Here is a 6,426-nt window from a genome sequence, read left to right as displayed (position 1 = left end):
TTTGAAAAATTCAAACGTTAAACCATCTGGACCTGGACTTTTACCAAGTTTTGAATTTTGGATAGCTTTATTACATTCATGAATTGTAAGTGTGCTATCACACATTAATTTCTGTTTTTCGTTTAATGAATTTTCTATGTGAATATTTTCAAAATAATCATTTATATCCTTACTTTCTATATTTTCCGATTTTGAAAAAAGTTCTGAGAAGTAATCCACCTCAGCAGTCAAGATATCGTTTTGACTTATACAAACTTTACCATTGTGTTCCACTTTAAACAAATTCTTCTGTTGATAATTTCTTTTTTCAAGACCTAGAAAAAAATTGTTATTACGTTCCCCCTCTTCGTACCACTTTATTTTGGATCTCACCAAAGCTCCATGAACTTTATAATCATAGAGATTATTTAGTTCTCTTTGTATTTCTTTAATTTCTTGATTCTGTTTAGTAGATATAAATTTCTGCTTGGTAAGATGGTCAAGTCTTTGTTGTAAATTTAATTGTTTACATTTTGTATTGTTAGATTTATCTATACAAAAATATATTGATTTTTGTTTAACCTCTTTTTTAAATAAATCCCAAAGTAATCTTATATCAGCTACTTGATTATTAATATTTTCCCCAAGGTCTTTTATTAGAGCAATAATGATTTTTTGTATTTAGAGTCTTGTAACAAAGAGTTATTAAGTTATTAAGAACTGGATTATGATCAGATAAAAATCTTCCTATTATATTGCAATTGATAATATTATTCTTAAGTCTATCAGAAACTAAGAAAAAATCTATTCTTGTCTCAATAGGAGACTGTCGTATTAGTTGATGAGTAAATTCGATAGAGTTGGGATGTTTGAGTCTCCAGATGTAGATAGTCACAATATCAATGAGACCCGTAACATGGACCTGTGAAAATAGCATAGTAAAACTTTCGAGTGCAATCATAGTAATTCTCTTTGAAACTGAAATGTAATCTATTTACATGTAGAGACATTCAAAAATGTTAATGTTACTAATACATGTAAATATTGAGCAGGGTAGCAGCAATCATAATCTTAATCGTAGGTCAGTTTTCCAACGGTCCAAAACAAATTTCCCGAAACTGAATCTCAAATTTCCTGAAATTCATATACATTTCCTGTAATTTTAAAATTGAATTTTGTAACCAAAATCGGACAATGACAAAGCGAGCCTAAACTTGGTCCGAGAGACCAAAATCAAGGAATTTAACTTTTTTGTTGAAATCACTTTTTAAAAATAGATACAAATATAAATACAACAAATTTTAATATAACATGAATATTGAAGTTCTTACGTTAAATTGTAGTTGTAATTTTCTGATATCCTGGAATTTCATGGCATTTTTTCATTTCTCGAAAATTACCTGAAAATGATCCGGATTTCCCGGAATTCGGGAAATTTCTTCAGCGTGAAAACACTGTCGTACGTAACTGCCTCGCCGATTCGACTTGTATCGTTCAGCACTGATGTGATAACTTTATTTACGTAATTACATTTACATTTTTGTTTGTTTGAAGATTTCAATTTTGTATACCTGACATTGAACAGAAAACATATTTCATGCTTGAGTGAGCCTCAAACTTTGAACCCTTTTTCTCCGTTCTCTTTGAAACTCTCACTAATCTCTTTTACATTCAATCAAGTAATTGAGTGGATTATCGTTTGTCAATTTTGATTAATTACGTATCATATAACATCTACTCTTAAACACAATTCAAAATTCTTCTCCTAACATTCAAATCTCTTCATGGACAAGTTCCAAAATTTCTCTCTGAATTAATCCAGGAATACACTTCCAGCAGGTCCCTTTGTTTAGCAAATCAAATTTCTTAATGGTAAAAAAAGCTAAATCTAAACTTTTTGGTGATAGGTCCTTTTCAAGCTCTGCCCAACGTCTTTGGAACACTCTTCCACCTTCCTTTCATTGTATCACAAATATCACATCGTTTAAATATCAAACTTAAAGACGTATCTCATGAAAAAAAGCATATTCAACATTTACCCATTTACAGTGTCTTTGATATTTTGAGGGGTTTTTTGGCTATATGATTTCTAATTCACTTTTGTTTGTATATTTTCCTATGCTTTACATTGTAAAGCGTTTTGATATGGATTTAATGAAGAGCGCTATATAAGACTAAGTTATTATTATTATCATCATCATCATTTTAAATCTCAGGATGATTTTTTTTTACTCACGAAAACGCTCAAAAATTATTGTGGGTGATTTATTGTTGGTTTGATATGGTAGGTCACATCATGATGGTAGCTACGCACAATATAGGAATAGATTCATGAAAAATTTAACATAATCTTTATGTATTTAATCACATATTAAAAGTGCAAAGGTGATATCCTTCTTCTCTGTCTTATCTTTCGGCGCAACCAGGTACTGTCTAAGGGTCCTTGTTGGTTTGTAGCACACCCTAATGCCAAATTGACTGAAATTCCTACGAAGGGCTTCCGATAATATCCTTTAACGTACGGAAGTACTATCTGTCCTTTGGGTGGCTTGGGGTTATCCTTTTTAGGCGGAGACTTTCCTTTAGCTGAGTTATCGATCTTGTTGAAGACCCAACTAGGTCTTGACATCAACAAGGTACAAGTGCTCGACAGGGAGCTGCGGTACTTCGAGAGAGATGTGAAAGAGGCCATCTACATCCGGGCGTTCAGGCCTTCTCTCAGCAGAGACGGGGGGCAATACAAGCTTCCGAATGTCTACGACCCAATCATCGACCATTACGTCACTAAGGTCAAATCGGGTCACATCGCTGACGAAGGTTGCAGTTAGCAGCCGAAAATTTCGAGGTAACTCTTCGTTATTTTATGTTTTTTGTGTTGTGAACCAAAGTTCAACAGAATCGTTATGGTGATGTCTTATTGAGCGCACATATCGTCCGAAGACGCTCATGTCGCTGGCCCAGTAACATTTCCTTTGGATATATATACAAAAAGCTACAAATATACATGTAGACTAAGTCAACAAAGAGATCTAAAGTTACTACAAATAAGAAAGGGTACATGATTTACAAAAATACAGTTTTACATCACCCACCGGAATTCCTAGCTACATCCTGGTGGGGGCCTGGTGCCCTTCTGATTGCTGCTCTGGTCAAAGGGACATGCCCTGTCAGCTCAGTACTCACAGGAACTCCAGCAAATAATGACACCAGCCCCCATTTAGGAAGCTAGCCAGATCAGTGAGTGATGACAAAACAAGATAAGGGCCCATATTCTGAAGTCGGGTTTAACTTAGAACACGGTTAACTCTGTACTAAAACCATGGGATGCCAAAAAATTAAAAAATCCTTTTTACAATATATTTCTTCTTATGTTTACTATTTTGTTTCCTTTTGCTTTCATAATGAAGGAATATACTTGAGATATCATTCACAGACAATTATGGATAATTTGAGTGTCAAATGAGTTAATAAATTGGATGTGTGCTATTAGGGATTTGTGCCCCAATTGGCTCTCCATAGTTAAAACAAAACTTTAAAGCAGGGTTTAATTTAAACCTGAGTTCAGAATATGGGCCTTAGAGTGTACGCTGCATGTATACAAAGCAAATTTTACTTCTAATAAACGTGGATTTAGATGTCGAAGGCATTATATGTTGAACAAATGGGTCTTTAGATGCACTTTAAAAGTGTCATGCACTTTAATGCAGTGAATTGACTGAGGAAGTTGATTCCACAACTTGGCTGCAACATGTGTCAGTAAATGGGAAATACTGTTAGCATAGGCCTAAGTGATCTACTAGTAATCTGAACATGCATCCCCTCTCCAATTTTAGTAAGTGACGTTGAAGCCGTCAACGTATTAAAACTTCATAAACCCAAATAAAATAAGATACCAAATACAAAACGGACACAGTGATTTTGACGACAAAGGACCTACGACTTATGAGAAAGTCAGTAAGTGATTGTGCCATCGGCAACTTACTACTAACAGCGATTAATTGCCGCCTAATAAAGAGCATCCACGCTCACACGCAACGTTCATATCTACTGCTGATAACGAACGCGACGTGCTTATCTCTGTACAACAGGGCCCGTCTTACAAATATTTACTATTCATCCGATCGACTTCAAGTATAAGAAAATCCATCAATGACATAATTTTTCTTTAGAAATTTTGCGCAATGCCCTTTGAAAACAAAACGAAGCGTACTGAATTGTCAAGAAAACAGTGAATGTATGAATATACATTATATCTGGAAAATATTTTGAACATGTATTTTAGATGTTGACGATGCTGGCTTTACATAGTTGCGGTTGATTGAATCAATCGTAACTCTTTGTAAGACGGGGCCAAGATTTCACGAAATCACGAACAAATTCATAAACAATACAGAAAGATTTGAGGAAATTTTAATATGCCACGAGTCTTTGTATTATATTACTTTTTAAGTGTGTACGCATGTGGAAGATATTGTACTGTTTTAATGTACTCAATCAAGTTTGTTCAAAAAGGAAATGCAGGACAAAACGGCGTTCCAGACAGGGTCTTATGGGATGCGGGACACATTGGTGATAAACGAAACTGTCCCTTTAAATGAAAGGCAGCTCGAGCTAAAGCCAGGGTAATAAAAATAGTAACATCGCGCCTCGGGACAGAATATTTCTAGATAAAAAAATGCCTATTGATTATTATATTAATACATTCATTTCTCATCCAATAGATTAACCAGTTGAATAACGCAATATGTTCTTAATCATGTTAATTCAGAGTTTGATCTTTCCTCCAGACGAACTGTATGATTAAGGGAACATGCCTTACGCATGCATCCAACGTCAATTCAAACTTATCTGTCATTAAAAGAAAATCTAAATTCTAAGGTGTAGTTGTCCACACCATTTTCTTGATTATATTTGGTTGTCTTTCTAACGTAAACATCATCGAAATTAAGAAAATACATGAATTTTATACAAGAAGTTCAGGACGCATCAGAGGCAACTTAACAACAACCCTAGCCTAGTTACAAAATGCAGGCCTTCAGAGGATAAATATAACTGTTGAAGATTTTTCGCATTAATTATGCAATGAGAAAAAAAGAATTTAGAGATTTACAAATTACAACGTTGAAGATTAATAGTGTTGCGCAGCGATAAAAAATATTTCAAGATAAAAAAAGAAAGGCTTAAGAATTACACTACTGAAACCACTGTCAGTTCCTCGTTTGAGTCAACCGTGAGCGGACAGTCATTGCTGAACATTAAGTTGATCTCATCAGGTGATTCCTTCTGTAGGCCGTTCGACTTGCAATCGGACGACGAGCTTATCAAGGTAGAATGACAAACTCGTCCTACGATTCCAGGACCGAAGTCCCTTCCCAGTCCTACCCTGTCTCTGGTGATGTAATACGGAACCTTCGGACCCTTCGAGCCACAGGTTACCTTAAGTCCAAGGCTGTTGGTTTGGAAGTGGTCAGGTCTTGAACAGAGGCATGACCTTCTGAAGGGTCTCTTCTCATCTTCGACATCCTTCTGTTTCCTTCTCAAGTAATTCAGATGAGTCGACAGTTTCGTGGTTTTCCTGGGCTGGTCGGAGAGCTCTGTAGTTCCACTCAGGGATGTGCCCTTTATATTGATTGGTCGCAAGAGATCGAAGAGAATTAGATTTGTTTGAATCAAATCACTCACAATAGAATGTATTTAGCTTCATATTTATATTTCTATGATGCAATAAATGTGTCTAGGTAATAATAACCAAAAAGTAAATGATGGGGGATCACCTAGACCAAATTAAACGTAGATTGGTAACCGATGTAATCTACCAAAATATAGTAGTTGGCATAAGGGCCCATGCAAACCTATATTGGAACCATCTACACAGTTTTACCTGGATTAGCTGGGAAAATATTCACACACTAAAATATACGATTGTGTCAAGAATTGAAAATAAACTATGCACGACAAACCTCCTTTAGAAAATATGGTGCATCTCCAAGATTTCTGGTTTATGAAGAAGACGATATAAAAGCATAAAATTAAACTTGCAGGTGTAGATGCTTATGTCAATCATAGTATTTCCCGATGACACCATAGGAATGAAATGGTAAGGAATGGAATCTTAAAACACAACCTTTCGAGTAGTGTTCTTTTGACCTAGCGAAATACTTTTGGATATATCAAAACGGACAACTTGCCATCCTCTAAGACTGAATACCTCACCTTAAGGAAGTATTTCCCTGACCCAGCAAAATACTTTTGGATATCTGATGGCTCTGAAAGATCGTGGCGTTTGGTACACGTACATGACCTTCCAAATGGGTTCCTCTCGTCCAACCTGAGCCTCTTCTTCATCTTGCGACGTGATGATGTTGACGTCCCCTTGGGTTTGGACAGGGTTCCAGGCCCTCGACGGGTAAAAGAGATCTGTGTCAGTGTGTAAGGAAATAATTGACT

The sequence above is a fragment of the Lytechinus pictus genome, chromosome 11, assembly GCF_037042905.1.
Source record: "Lytechinus pictus isolate F3 Inbred chromosome 11, Lp3.0, whole genome shotgun sequence".
In the NCBI taxonomy this organism is placed as follows: domain Eukaryota; kingdom Metazoa; phylum Echinodermata; class Echinoidea; order Temnopleuroida; family Toxopneustidae; genus Lytechinus; species Lytechinus pictus.
This window is presented reverse-complemented; position numbering follows the sequence as displayed.